General features: G+C 39.3%; 1 protein-coding gene across 1 annotated transcript in view; it reads left to right on the forward strand.

Annotated features, from left to right (window-relative positions):
* The first annotated feature begins 1,268 nt into the window (after window positions 1-1,268).
* DRAM2 (DNA damage regulated autophagy modulator 2) overlaps window positions 1,269-13,890 on the forward strand; it is a 337,805-nt gene continuing 325,183 nt past the window's right edge. Inside the window, exon 1 of the mRNA XM_044076654.1 lies at window positions 1,269-1,646. The gene's annotated coding sequence lies outside the window, so the exon portion shown is untranslated. The remainder of the gene's footprint in view (window positions 1,647-13,890) is intronic.

The raw sequence follows: 13,890 nt of genomic DNA on the forward strand, positions 1-13,890 counted from the left end.
CGCTCTAAGCACGCAGTCAGTCGTGAGGGATTTGGGCACCCAGATTGATAGCGGCCTGACTTTTGACCACCATGTTGCTTCCATTGTACAGAAGCTTTCTACATGACCCACCTCATAAGTAAGTGTATGTCATCCAGGGACAAGGAGGTTATAACATCCCTGTATTCTTCCCTTATAAGGCCCATTATTGAGTACAATGCCCATGTACAAGCACATCTACATCTACATCTACAATGTACAAAGCACATGCAGCAGCTGGAGAGACTACAGAGGTTCCTCACCAGGAGAATTGAGGGCCTCAAAAATCTACCATCCACAGATAGGCTAAAACCCCTATGCCTCTACTCTGTTTCCTACAGACTCTTCAGAGGTGACCTCTGTCTGGCATACAAGGTGATCTCGGACCCCGCCTTGATGGGACTGCTGCATATCTGCAAGTCAAGCTCTACTCGAGTAACCCACACACGCAGCCTCAACCTGGTCTGTGACATCAATAGGACTTGTTGGCAGGACAGATTTGTGTCCCAGAGACTCCCCCATCTATGGAATAGACTCCCTCTCCATGTCAAGCAGAGTACCTCTTTACCCCTTTTGAAGCGCAATCTGGATAACTGGATGGTACATCCCTGGGATTCCACCCATGTTTCTGCTGGACAGGAGCTGATTTGTCTATGAATGGGCTAAACTCTTGGCTAGGCTTATAAGGGCCTTAGGGCCAATAGCCTAATCACTTCCTATGATCCTAAGATCTGTTTCCTTCCCTTTTTTCTCTTTAACAATATTTAATACTTTGATTACAGGTTGTTTATATTTAGATTTCCATTTTCTAGTAATTAATTTTTTTGCAGTCAGTAGTAAGGCCTTACTATGTCTAGGCAATTCAGATTCTGTATCCCAGCTCAAAAGAATAATTTCCTTAATTACAACTATTTGCTCACCTCCCCTAATATTTTTGACACAGCACTCTGCAGAGAAGTTTTAAAATCTACCGACTCATTACACTTCCCAAAGCATGTTCCCAGTTATAGCTCTCTTTCTCATCACATCTCAAGCATTTGCTACCTACCTGAGGAAAAACTCTTTGAAGTCTACTTGGGGTATAAAAATATCCATGTAAAAACTTCCAAGCAAAAGGATAAAAAATATTCTACCACTAGATGGCGCCATCAAATTGGAAGAATGCATTTTCATCCCTTTGATGACACAGTTTGTGGAAGTTGTTCTTTTTCTTTCCTGGTAGCCCAACAGCAACTCTGGAAATAACTTCCTGTCCTTGTCTCACTAGAATTCCTGACTGAAGAGTAACAGTGCAGTGTCAGAGGAGCCAGAACTGTATTTTGTAAATCAGTACATGTCTAATGTTAATAATTAAAAAGAAGTCAGAAAAGCCAGAAGTGCAATGCATACATATGAATGTGTTTATGTAGCCTGTAGGAAACTTGCTGCAGCAACTGGCCAAGTGAGATAAAAGTCCATGGAAGTTTCTCAGGACTTATTAAATAGCAGAGCTACCTATCAGTAGATATATCCCCCTGTTTATCTGGTAATATGTGAATGTACATGCCTTCAGAAGAGAATAGTTCTTAAGATAAAGGGCAACATCAGAAACTGAAAGAATGAGAAATGAAAGAAAAGTCTGAATAAAGGTAGGATTTGTTCCCTGTCCCCAAATGCATACATGTGTCAGATGCATTTATTGTATAATCCATGTTGTACTAAACTAACACCATTCTGTGGATCAAATGTGTACTAATTCAAGTAGGTTCTGCACAGATGTATAACTGTAGCACAGTTTGTTTGCCTTCAAATAATTGAGGTTCAATGATGTAATATGAATCTCCTCTTAAAGGATATGTTGATATACGGCTAGATAGACACAGGTTGATTGATTTATGTATGTTTATTTGTGGCATATCAGGAACCTGAAGTTTATTTTTATGTATTTGTATGTTTAATATGCTTATTATATTGGTCAGCAGTTTTATAACATCTGTGCTGCTAGGAACCAAATATATAAATATCTTCACTATGAGCACATAACGCAGGTAGCTGCTGTTACCCAGCTGTTGAGGATCTCTTCCAGCGCAGGATTTTTCAGAGCAAATTTCAGCACCACTGTCAGTCACAGCTTCTCAAGAAGGGTAGGGCTAGAGGCAAGAAATTTTTATTGTCTGGTGAATTGTAATATTCCATTTTGGGGATGAAGCTGAAATCAGCTTCATTTATTTCTTATTATATTATTATCCATTATGGAATGCAGTCTGTTTCACAAAATTACACATCCCTTTTCTATTTGTAGCCTGATTTTGTTTTGTTAAGTTTGCGACCATCTGGGTAAAGGGTAGCCTAGGGGGATTACAGTCTGACAGGGTCACGGTTATTTTTTTTTCATTGAAAATCCAGGAGAAAGGAAGGATCCATCTACTTTCTAAAAAAAAGCGAGCCACAGATGGTCACCATAACTTTATCCAGCTTATCACGAAAGCTTATACAGGGACAGCATCAAACTTCGAGAGGTTAAGTAGGGTGTGCACAGGTATCTATTAGTCCAGCAGAACAACTGTGTGCATTACTATGAATGCCATAAAATTGTATGCGCTTTATCTATGTATGCAACATTTGTATGTATGTAATTTATGCATGTGCCAAATGTATGTAGTTTATGTATGTATGTGCTGTGACAGTGTGTGTGTACCTTATCTATGTAGTATATGTGGGTTTCCTTCATATAACCGAAATGCCACTTACCCGACTTCCATAAGATTGCTCCAAGAACACCGACAGTACAAAACACCAACAGCTCTAAACACAGATGTGTAACTAACGGTAAGTAACTGCTTGGCAGCATGTTGACCTTTGCCCCTTACCTCCACAGTAGTGCGATCTCGGAGTTGGTATATTTAGTTAGGGGGGTGTGGGGGTAAAGCCCCCATGTGGGTATGTTTTCTATGCTACCATTTTAGTGTGCTTGTTGGGTTGGCCACTGGGTCAGTTACCATTAGTTAAATATCGGTGTTTCGAGTGGTCACTGTTTTGTACTTTGTGTTCTCGGCTCAATCTTATGAAAGTCGGGTAAGTGACATTTTTGTTATATGAAGTAGACCCACTATATGTTTATATGCACTCTGTGTAGAGGTTTATAGGTATATACTAGGCTAACAACCACCAGGGCCTTTATAAACCTAGCTGTTCAATCCAACCCAGTTGTCCCTATGTATCATGGGCATTTATTAGGAGGAGGTATGTTAGGAAGATTCTAAAGGTTATGTTGGGGAGGTATGTTACTTTGGGCACTACTGTCTGCCTCAGAGATGTGGGGGCCAGACCTGGGGTAAATTTCCAATTTCACAGCCATTGATCAAGATTACAATTTAATAGGGTTAGGGATGGCTCTGCTTCACACGGTGGAAAGCTTGTTCCATAGCATTGGGATCCTCTGAGACACATATTTGTCTCAGCAACTTCTTTTATTTATGTCTGAAGCAAAATTTAAATCCATGGATCTAATGGTTCTGATGCTATTCATTTTGCAGATGTGCAAAAGGTCCATCAGAGATGGATCTGAGGTTGCCTTGCATGCCAAGCATATATCATCTCTCGGTAACCTGTAGGAAACAGAGTATAGAGATAAGGCTTTAAGGTGATTCATAGATGACAATCTGTTTATACCTTGGATTCTGCTGTTAAGGATCCTTTGTTGCATATGTCTGCACACGCTGAAGGGGACATTATACTCAATGATGGGTCTGATAAGGGTCAAATAAAGTGGCATTATGACTTCCTTGGACCTGGTTGTCATACCTCCATTATAAGTTGGGTGATATAGAATGATTTTCTTACGACCTTTGCCATACGTTGGTCAAAAGCCAGATTACTGTCTACATATGTTCCCTAATCCCTAACTGCCAGATCAACTCTTAGGGGTGTCTTATCGATGGAGTAATTAGCTTGGGTGGCATCTTTCCCAAAAGGCACTATAATGCATTTCTTGGCATTGAGTTCTAGTCCATGATGTTGCCACCAGTCATTTGTCTGTGTTAAACCCTCTTATAAGATGTTTGTGCAATGGGGGAATCTGTGATAGCTCCCAGTTTGCAGTCATCTGTGAACTTGATCAGCCAAAGGCCCCTGACATTAGCATTTACCTCTGAGAAGTAGATGCCAAATAGGAGTGGTTACAGCATGGAACCTTGAGGTACCCCACTGGTGACCAGTCTCTTAGTGAAGGTGGTATCACCAATCCAGACTTCCTGGTTCCTGTCCATGAGCCAGGTGGCAATCTAACAAGTTATGAAGGGGTTTATGCCCAGTTTGGTGAGTTTGTCAACTATATCCAAGTGAGGTGTAGTATCAAATGCCTTTGTCAAATCCAGGTACGTGGTATGTACTACTTTCCCCCCTAATCCATTGCCTCTGTGAACGTCTCAAAAAAGCTCACCAGGTTTAGTAGGCATGACATTCCTTTTACAAAACCAGACTGGGATGGGTCCAATGTCTGAAGGTTGCCTATGTCTTTGTTGATCATTTCCATGATAACTGGTGTCATGGCTTTGCATGTTAGACTAGTCAGACTAACAGGTCTGTCATTTCCATGGTCAGTTGATGGTCCACCCTTGTGAAGTGGGATAATCATTGTATTCCTGCATTCTGGTGGTACAAAGCCTGTTTTGAAGCTATAGTTAAAAAGTGTGTCAAGTGGTCCTGATAGGTCATGTTTCAAGCTTTTTAGGAGGCATCCCAGGTTATCGTCAGGGCCCACTGAGGCTGTGTTTTTGGCCTTAGCGAGTGCTGCCAGGACCTGCTCCCTGTTAATAATTGGGGGGTTATGGTAGTATGTATTTCATAGGGGAAGCTGAAGGAGGGATTGGGGTGGTAAAGTTTGAGCTGAATTTTTCAACCAGTAGATTCACTGTGTCACTCTGCTCAGTGGAGGTGGCACCCTTGACCACCAGTTGGGCACACTGATGCGTGCTGCCTTTAAAGTTTTGGACATAGCTGTAGAAGGCTTTGTGGTTATCCTTTAGCCTGTAAGGACTATCTTGACCTCATAATTGGCCTTGTTGGACTTAAGTAGTCCTCTTAATTTCCTATTTAGTTTAATTAGAGAGCCCCTATCGTTGTGGGAGATGCTGTTGTGGTTTTAGCTATTATTTTTTTTCTTTTTCCTATATACCCTATTAGGTTAGGATTCCACTAGTGTAGTTTGTTTTTAGAGTTTGTTTTGGGCTTACTTCTAGCAGGTAAAGAAGCCTCTATGCTTCCATTTGCATGGTTGTACATGGTCTCTGTGAACAACTCCACATAGGTTGCTGTGAACTCGGGGTTGAAAGGGACATTGAATTTTGACTATCCCTCAATAGAATGTAGTTTGCTTTGGAATAGTTCCAAAATGTTAAAGGGTTTTCTGGGGTTACTTAGCTGTTTTTTATTTCAAAAGAGACAGCTTTGTGACCTCACCAGTGAGGACATGACACTGGAGGGAGGGAGAGTGGTGCAGTGGTCTCCCATATTGGTAAGTACCAGGTCCAGTATGTTTGTACTTCTGGTGGGTGTGCACACTATCTGGTCAAGGGTATTTATGTTAATAAAGTCCAGGAATCATTGTGCTTGTGTGTATGAGTGTCTCCAGCAGGTCTAGGTATAAGGGATGGGATTCTAGGGACATAGAGGGTGACCTATAGCTTGCTAAGATATGGAATGGGACTTTGTCTATGGTAATTTGCACATGGATAAATTCTAGGGCATTGTCCTGTTTAACCAACGTAGAGTTACGCTTGTTGTTGATGTAGATTGAGACTCCTCCACCTTTTGTCCCCGTCTGTGCAGCTGATGGTCTAAATGTGTGGAAGGAGCTGAATTCTTGCACTGCTGGAGTAGTTTCTGTGGATTTAAACCATGTCTCGGTAATGGCACGGATATCTCTATTCTCCAGAGTGAGGAGAGCTCATAGTGGGTGGAGTTTCTTGTTTAGACTCCTAGCATTGAGCAGCAACACCTTTAGGTTTATGTGGGTTTTATTTGCTATGCTGGTAGGTTTGTTCGATTTGTTAGTGCCTAAAAAAGGCTCTAAGGGGGTGGATAAAGTTTTAGCCAATATTCGGAAGCCAAGTAGAGACAGATGCAGACCATCCTTTGCAAAACAACATGGCTTGCTAACCACGTCCTCCCATGCTGACAAATATTGTATCCTCCTGGAAAAACACCAGAAACTAAGTCAATTATTGAAGTAAATCTTCTTTTATTCACATTGTGGCATTATCCTTAGTCAAGGTAGAATTCTGCTCAATGCGAGGCACATACCTGCCTCAGACATATTCAGAGAGATGAACAATGTTTGTCTTCATATAGTTCAGGAAAATGCTTCTGATGTCACTAACACCCAGATGGACTATGATAGAATCATACTGGCTTCTGTGGTGTAGTGACTTGAGTGCATGCATAACTTGGCAGATCCTGACTCCAGATAAGCAACTGTTATCTTCTCCTAGTTCAGTCTGGTGAGTGGGACATTTGTGGCTCCATTGGGTGTGTATGTGGTGTTTGGTGTTGCTTTTGGTGAGTGGTTTAGAGATTGCTAAGGATAAGTGTATGTATTCTATGTATGTACATACTTTACATATGTATGTTTTGTTCGTAGTCACTGTATACTATTTTGTTTGTAGGTCAGTACTAGGCTAGCTGCCTTTGTGGGCCATTTTAAGCCTAGTCAGTTTTCCCAAAGCTGAGAATCAAACCCTGTACTTTGTGTCTTTGAGGTAAACACCTTCGCTGCTATGCCAGTTCCCAATCTCTGTATGTGTGTGCATATGTATGTATGTAAGCATTGTATGTATGGACTTACTATATATGTTTGCACTTTATGCATGTATGTATATACTTTCTGTATATATGTGTTTCCACTAGGTATGTATGTAATTTGTGCAAACATGTACATTATGCTGGCAGGTAAACTGTGTGTTATATACAAAGTATGCACACAGATAGATGCTACTATAAATATGTACACACACACACACACACACACACACACACACACACATATATATATATATATATATATATATATATGTGTGGAGAGAGAGATGACCATATAACACTTTGTTGTATACACATATAAACAAAGCTCAGAAGATGTAGCAAAACTGCCCAATCCTCAAAACACTGAAAAAATAACAAACAATAAAATTCACAGTATTTGGGGGCAAGCCCTCTACACACACTGTTAATTATATATACCAATTCTGAGATCTCAGTACAGTGGGAGAAGGATAGATTCATCACTGCTCGTGATCCCACACACAAAAAAAGCTGGCAATATATGATCAGTTGATTTTCGATTAGCTGTACCGGCTTTTTTCTGTGAAGTGAGTGCAAAGTTTAGCCACCTAAATGGCACTTGTATGGTTTCCCTAGTATTAGTCACTTTTAGTTAAAATCTACCTTGGGTTGTTGACATTCTTCAGTTGACCATGCAGGTGGTTGACAGTTATGCAAGAATGGACAGTCTTTGGGGTTGGGGTATATGCCGTTTCTCCAGAGATTATACAATCCCAGAGTTAATATATATAAAATTAACAGGGCTGGCGGGGGTGATTGCCCCCCTGCAAAAACATTGCGGAATTTGCATGATCTGAGGAGTAGCCTCGGTGCATGCGCATAAGTGTGACAATGTTTCTGTTTCAATGTTACTGTATCAGTGTTAGCTACGTTGATATAATGCCAGTTCAAATGAATGCCACTATATCTATCTATATATCTATCTATATATCTATTTCTTTCTATCGCTCTCTCTATGTGTGTGTGTGTATATATATATATATATATATATATATATATATATATATATATATATATATATATAGTTTCATTTCAGAATCCTGAAATATCAAAATCCTGAACTTCATAATCTGCAACCCAAAATCTTGAAAAGTCAAAATCCTGAATCACAAAATAGTGAAAATATACAGGACACAAAGAAAGGCAATATTCCAGTACAAGGAAACAGAGACACACATACAAGACAAAGGATAGCACTTTTCACCAACTATAGGCAGGGGGGCAAGCTGCGCCCCCCACACCTCCTGCTAATTAAACATATAAACTCCAAGATTGCACTCCACAAAATGCAAACATACCATCACATGTGTTCATGACTGCCTGTTGTAACCTTAGTTACATTCCCTTTTAACTTGCTATACTACAACATAACTCATGATAGTGTAGTGAACTGCAATCTTGGAGTTGATATATTTAAGTAGCAGGGGGTGTGGGGGTGCAGGTGGGCTTGCCCCCTTGCTTATATTTGGTTGAATGTCATCTGGTTTGTGTTCTCTATAGTCAGTATATGTATCCTGTGTGTTTTCAGTCTTTTGGGATTCAGGATTTTGAGTTTTCAGGATTTAGGGCTTCCAGATTATGAAGTTTTCTTTGAAACCGTATATATATATATATATATATATATATATATATATATGTATATGTGTGTGTGTGTGTGTATGGGTCTATGTCAAAAGATTGGCAGTCCAAAATACTGAGGTGCTAAAGTGAAAACATCAAACTGAAACATCCAACACACACACACTTTTTTTGCAGGGGTGTATGCTGCATATTAAATATACCAACTTGAAGACGGTACCACATGAAAAAAAGGACAAACTTCTGATCCCCAGAAAAACCAACATCTAGCAATAAACCTGGTTCTATGTTTTGAATTTCAAACTTTTGCAGTTCGATATTGTGGACTGTCGATCTTCTGATATAGTCCCATACACATACACACACACACACACACACACACACACACACACACACACACACACACACACACACACACACACACACACACACAGCAACAAAGATAAGTGAAGATTCTTAATTTTTATCTGTTTTTAAGTTCATTTTTGCAGTGTGTATCTGCTTTAGCTGAAGTCTTTAAGCCTGTATTAGTAATTCCAGTACATAGTTGAACTAAATTGTGCTTTTTAAGGGAACTATTGGTAGTAAACTCCATTTTCCTTCCTATGTAGTGTGTGTGTGTGTGTGTGTGGCTAGTTCAGGACTTGTGCTTGCAATAAGGCAGCCGCAGCTCCCGACACATCATCTTAGAGCTAAAGATCTAAGAATTTCTAATCTGTTATTGCTGTGTTCTTTTAAACTATTGCTGGTTTGTGATAGTTCCACTCTAGTGGAACAGCGGATGGCATTAAGGTAGGGGAGAGGAATAGTAGGTCAGAATAACAAAAACAATTATAACTAGAGAAAGTAAAAGGATAGAATGGCTGCAAGAATGGAGGTGGGATGAAAAAGTAAAATGGATTATAGGATAGGACTAGTCTGGTGTGGTTCAGAAGCAGAGACAGAAATTAGTTAGGAATGTTTTTAAAGAAGTTTTGAAGATTTGGAGGTTGAGTGATGACCTGATAAAGCAAGTTCCAGGTTTTTGCTATCACATTAGAATGTCATGCAGATTTTTTGGTTTGGGTATGATAAGGAGCCATTTATTATTTGATCTTAAGGGAAGTTGTGGGGTATAATTTTTGAGAACTGTACTTAATACTATGCAGGCTGAAGGACTGCTTATTATTTTTTGTACTCTTGATTAATTGGGTGTATGTAGGACAGTGAGGCAGTCCCATCCAGTTTAGTTCTTTTTGTGCTGTACAGTGGTGAATGTGATTGGATTTGTTTGCATTAGAGTGTGGAGTCTTATACCATTTCTCAAGTTTAGTTTTTAGAGAGGTGTTCAGTTTTTAAAGATGGATGCTTTTTTTCAAATTTCTCCAAGTCTTTTGGATTTCTAATACCATGACGGAATGGATCCAATTCCTAAGTTAAAATATGATTAAAGTTTGTGGAATAAGTCAGAAGTGCTCTTCTCAGCACCCGCAATGTTTCCAGTATGAGTTTTTCTGTAATTCATATGGAGTTGCATGTATCAGTAACATAGCAAAGCACGGATGTAAATTCCTTCTTTATAAGATCTGTTGCTCCTACTACTATTGGAACTGTCTGGGTACCCTTCTTTTGCATTGCCCTCATTTCTGGCTGCAAATCCTGGAACTTTATGATTTTGTGTCTCTCTGTACGTAAGACACTGTAATCACTTGGTGTAACGATTTCAGTGTTTACCTGTGTCCTTCTTGGACAGGGGCAATAGGTGCTGATTTTTGTGTCTGCTTGAACCAGACACCCTTGGGAACACAGGTTGAACTTGGCTAGGCTTGAAAGGACCCTGGGCCGTTACTCTACTAACCTCCTATGATCAATGCTGCTTTTGTCTTATTTTCATGGGCTACTATATCTGGTTTTCTTGCATTTATTTGAACTGTTGGTAAAGGGTGATCCCATGTAATATAAACTTTATAATTTTCTATAATGCTTTGTGTCTTATGTTTCTAATGTTTTTCAGCTACTTCAGTATTATACTTTTTACAGAGTCCCCAATGTAACAGTCTTGCCACATTATTATGCCTTTGAGTGTACAGTCTTTCTGCCATTAGTATATCACAATCATCAGCAACAAGATGCGTGATCTTTTCCAATTCTGTTTTACAAAACCTACATTTGTTTATGAAACACACATGTTCAGTGGACTTTGTAAACCAATGTGTACTTAATCCACTATCCTGGGCTGCCAGTATTAACCTTTCATCTTTTGGGTTAAATTCACCTCTCCTTAACCATTCCTGTGTTCAATCCTGATCAGCATGAGTTTGTTCCAAGAGTTTTCTATACTTGCAACTATATTTGTGCATTTTTCACATTTCTTGCCTTTTCATCTGATCCTTCACCTTATATTGTTTGTTTGTTTTTTTCGCACATTCAGTTGTTGTCTGATTTTTATCTACTTCTGTTTTTATTTCCATTCTCACTTGACACTAATATGCTTTGCTAAACTAAGCAGAGAAGTCATCTTAAACTTATTCTCCATGTTTTAAAACTTTCACTGTGAGTGTTGTGAAGTCAGTAGATACGTATGCAGTCCTACGGTTGCAGATCTACACATGTAATCAATTTCGAGGAGGCCCATACCTCCTTGAGAAATAGGAATATATAGTCTTGCTATACACTGTTGTTGTTGTCTTTCGGCTTTTCCCGGTTAGGGGTCGCCACAGCGGAACTCCGGTCCACTAATGATTGGCAGTAGATTTTCACGAATGCTGAGGTGCCAGCTCGACATCCAACCTTCAACGAAGGCACGCCCATTTACGCATGTCTTTCGAACGCCCACCCAACCACGGGGAGGACATGCAGACTCCACACAGAAGGCACTCCCCGCACTCCAACCGAGAATCGAACGGGATGCTACCGCTGCACCATTGCGGAAGTTAGTCTTGCTATACACTGATTTTTATAAATCATTTGATAAGCATGAAGCATCCTTCTTGTTTTCCTGTCCAACCAATCCAACACCACTTATGGCCAATCAGTCATGTCAAAGCTGTATATTAGGACAGGAAGAGCAAATTGGTTTATAGTTTAGACTTCTCTCTAGATGTCAGCACTGTTTTCTTATTAATTTTATTCTTCTAAAATATTCCTTACTACATTTTATTTGCATTTGTTCATGTTTTATTGTTGATCCTTTGTCAGGTCCCAAATATTTATAGACTCCCTCTTGCTCAAGTTCTTTTAAGTCACATTCCTGTCCCAGGCTGTTGCTTTCTTTCTGCTGCAGCTTTCCTGCTTTAAAGGTTTGCTTTTGCAAATCTATCAAGACCAAGTGACATTCTTATATCATCTCACAAAGTTGTGACCACTTGCAGTTGTGCTTTCCCACATCTGATGAACTATACAGTTTTAAATCATTCACAAGAAGAAGATAAGTCTTTATACTTTGTTGTTTTCTGGGAGCCAAATTGTAGCCATGACCTAATCAGTTAAGCAGGCAGCTTAATGAGTTAAGAGCAAGACAAAAGAGCAGCAGAGTCACCCTGGAATATCCTCCTTTGGATTTTTATCTCTAGAATAATAATGTGTCCTTTATGGCCGCTGTAATGAAATTGATCAGTGTAGGGTATATGTTATACATTTTTAAACATTATTTTATCCATGAATGTGGGATACTCTCAGATGCTTTTTCGTAGTCTAAACAAGCCATACTTAGATTCTTCTCTTTTTTACAGTTCTGCATTATGACTTTATTTAACGAGAAATTATCCTTTGTTCCATATGACTTTCTTTTATTGCCCTTTTGTTCTATTGCCATGATTAAATTTTCTTCTAAATGACTGTAAACTCTGTTGGCATCTATTTCAGTATATAGTTTATATGTTGTTGGAAGGCAAGTTACTGGTCTATAGTTTTTAGGATAGCTTGCAGGTTTGCTCTTAAGTAGGAGTATTGTTTTTCCTGTTGTTAATCAGGTTGGCGTATCTTTGGGTGCGCATATAAATAGTTCTTACTCATGGCTAACTCTTCATGTAAAGATGTTAATATTTTTAGCCAGAAGTTAGGTACTGCATCTCGCCCTGGGGCCTTCCATTTAGGAGCTTTTCTTAACTTTGTTTCAGTCTCTCTGGCCGTTACTTCATCCCATTTCATATCCTGTACATTTGAACTTCTTATTCTTTCTTTTACTTCTTTTATCCGTTCAGCATATTTGTTATGTTCCACAAAATCTTTTAATATTGAGTTTTTCAATACTACAATAGGATACCAAAGCTTGTGGGGGGGAGGGGGTTCATCAGATGTTTAAGGTCCTCACTGCCCTGGCTACAAATAAAAAAAAAGAATAAAGAAAGAGGTGGGTGTTAGGTGTGAAATTTATGTTCCTCCCACTTTCCTTCCTGTTATCTCAACTCCTCATTTGTTTGTATATGAAACGTTTTTAAATATGTTTCCCACCTCAGATATTACTCTCAAATTTTGAAATAATTTCTATCAAGTGGTACACTCTGTCCTCTTCTTCCTCACAGTAATTGCTTCGACATAGTCTATAACCTTTTATATAATTTTTCTCTATACATACTATCTCTTCCATATTTATATACATTGCCTATATACAAAGCTTTTACGAATCTCACAAGGCACCTTCTTCTTTTTCCACACAAGTAATATATGTTTTTACATGATTTAGTTTAAACGCTGATATTATCAGAAATGTATTTCTACCCAGTAATACCTCTACAGTTAATGGTAATAGGTCTTGGCTGACCTATTGACGTGTTGTGTACTGTGTCATATCTACAAAGGATAGCCTTTCCACAGTAGACTGTCACAATAGAGTAAACTAATGTGAATCTTAATGCAAAACAATCACAAGATCACATACAAGGGTAGCCAACATGCAAATCAGGTAGTGAGGTAGAATCCATGATTGCAAAGTCATCCCCAGTGAAACAGTTAGCCCACAGCATAAACCACTGGTTGCCACAATCAGCTGCAATTGCAGTGGTCAGAGAAGGCTCTAAGGTCAACAGAGTCCAGGCTGAAGACCTTAAAGTTGACTGGAGAGAAAATACAACAGTTCAAGGAATCACTCAGGGCTCTAGCACCCCAAGAAGAGAAGGAAATAGGTGGAGTTGAAGAAGGATGGCAGAGCCTCAAAACAGCATATGTTAGGACTACAGAGCAGATATGTGGCCAAGCAGGTATGGGAATAAGGTACATAAGGAAAGCTGCTGGTGGAATGCAGAAGTCCAGGAAGTGATCAAAAGAAAGAAGGAGTACAGAAAAAATGGGAGTTAGAAAAGGCTGACCAGGCTAGGAAGGAATACTTGCTGGCTAACAAAGAAGCTAAGAAATTAGTTGCAATAGCAAAGAACAGGGCATCAAAGGCACTCCAACAGCTTCTGAAAAGTGACTCAGTAGGTGGTACAAATATACTATATCAGGTTGCAAGACAAAGACAGAAAGATAAAGAAGATAGTCAGACGCCCTTTATAAGGG

Source organism: Protopterus annectens, chromosome 7.part0, assembly GCF_019279795.1.
Source record: "Protopterus annectens isolate FY-2018-M chromosome 7.part0, PAN1.0, whole genome shotgun sequence".
Taxonomy (NCBI): Eukaryota; Metazoa; Chordata; order Ceratodontiformes; family Protopteridae; genus Protopterus; species Protopterus annectens.